Source organism: Condylura cristata, unplaced genomic scaffold (assembly GCF_000260355.1).
Source record: "Condylura cristata isolate star-nosed mole 26May11 unplaced genomic scaffold, ConCri1.0 scaffold00026, whole genome shotgun sequence".
Taxonomy (NCBI): Eukaryota; Metazoa; Chordata; class Mammalia; order Eulipotyphla; family Talpidae; genus Condylura; species Condylura cristata.
In genome coordinates this window covers 2392592-2394498 of record NW_004567127.1, presented here as the reverse complement: position 1 = coordinate 2394498, position 1907 = coordinate 2392592, and the positions used below count along the sequence as shown (strand labels likewise).

Sequence of the window (1907 nt, the reverse complement as noted above, 5' to 3'; positions counted from 1 at the left end):
GTCCCACCGAGCGCACACGGGACTCGGGAGTCCCACCTCATGCGGCCAGAAACAAGTGCGCCGGCGGGCCGGCCCCACGCCACCACAGGGCTCCCGGACCGCGGCCTGCGCCGCTGTCCTGGGTGGACGCAGGGACCGGGCCTCCTCGGTGGCCGTCACTAAAGCAGAGGGGCCTGGCCGTGGGGGTTCCAAAGTGACAGACGAGGGCGGGAGAAGGAAGCGACGGGAACCCTCGAAACACCAAAAAGAGGCCCTTTGAGTGACAAACGCAGCTGGGCCACTGATTCCAGAGTGACGCTGTCACTGCCAGCCCCACTGGCAGGATCCGACGCCCACGCCTGCCCAGGCCCAGGAGCCGCACAACCCAAGACTGACCGCCAGGACGGAGTGACCCGCTCGGCCACCCAAGCCGCTGGTCGCGGCGGGGGCCAGCTCCCCCGCACTGCCCGCCCCTGCCCCTTCCAGGGAAAAGTCGGTAAAGCGAGTCTTTCAAGCCAGCTGCCTCAGTCCTGCCTCCTGACCATGCCTGCCGCTTTTTGCCTGTTAGATCTACAGGCTACAGGGGTGCCGGGGGAAGACGATCCTTTCCGGATGTAATAAACACGTATGGTTCATCTGCGTGACGGTCACCACCTCTGGGCAGCCCGCAGCCTGGTCAGATGGAAGGTCTCACCGAAACCAGCTGCGATGCGGAGGCGAAGTGGAGGGCTCAGGCGCCGCGGCCGGAACCCGGGGCCTTGCGCGCCTCCCAGGGGAACACACACCTGGCCAGGGAGCACAGGTGTGCGCGGGAGCGGGTGTGCACAGGGGTAAACCCGCAGCATCACTGAAGCGAGGTGGGACGCAGAGGACTCACGGAGCGGAGATGTGCACGGGTTTGCGGGGCCTGGGGCGCTCGGGCGGCCACGGACACCTGCCTGCCACTACCGTAAAGTAGCAGAAGCCGAGATTAGCTGCCGAGAGGAGCCCTGGCACTGCATACGGGCTCCGGCGGGGAGGCCCTTGCGTGCGGACGCCGGTGTCCGGGAGACGGGATCTCGGTGTAACTGGAAATGGGTGTTTGTGAGGAAGTGAGACTGCAAGAGGCGTGAGGCCAGACTGCGACGGCCGTGGCAGCCCAGACTGGGCCCTGCCGCCTCCCCGGGCCACGGCGTCTGGGGCTGCGCAGGCAGGTGAGGCTGCAGTGACCTGCACCTGCTGTCACAGCTGCGGCAACGTGAGCAGGAAACAGGCGGGGAGAAGGTACAGGCCAGGGAAGTGGTCAGGGGCCACGCAGGAGGCCCGGTGGGAGGGGACCAGGGCCTCCTGCAAAGGAGGGGAGGAGGCCCAGAGCGCACAGGCTGACAAGTCCGAGTGGGCCGAGCCGGGGCAGGGAGAGTGGGGCTGCGGGCAGGCGGCGGAGGCCGCGGCGGTCACGGCCCAAACCCAGATCTCGTGCAAGCAGGTCTTCAGCCCAGGCCCTGCCTCACGGCCACCCCTGGAGCACGAGGGCTCCACTGGCCACCGGCGTCTCTGCTGTGCTAAGGAAGGTGGCTCTGGAGCGCGCCTGGGAGGGCTGGCGGAGGCCTACAGCCCGAGAGGCTCTCAGGCTGCTGCCCGATCTCCCAAGGGGGCAGCGGGTGAGAGGCCGATGAAATCACGCACGCCTCTGCAAAGCGGCGCCCATAAACGCCCAAGGGGAAGGGGCTTCGGGGGGCTTCTGGGCCCATGAACATTTTCAGTCCAGGGGAGAACCCAGGGGAGGCGCAGACGCTCTGTGCCACGCCCCAGGCAGCTGGTCAGCTCCAGGGCCACACCCGCAGCAGTCCCTGAACACCACAGCGGCCCAGGGCACATGCGAGTTCCTTGAGCTCTGAGTGTTACCCAGCAAGTTACCCGGACCTGAGGCGAGTGTCCTGGGAGCCTCT

The 1907-nt window shown here is 67.4% G+C and overlaps 1 protein-coding gene across 1 annotated transcript in view; it reads right to left on the bottom strand.

Annotated features, from left to right (window-relative positions):
• NOTCH2 (notch 2) overlaps nt 1-1907 on the bottom strand; it is a 92487-nt gene that overhangs the window by 61235 nt on the left and 29345 nt on the right. The window lies entirely within an intron of this gene.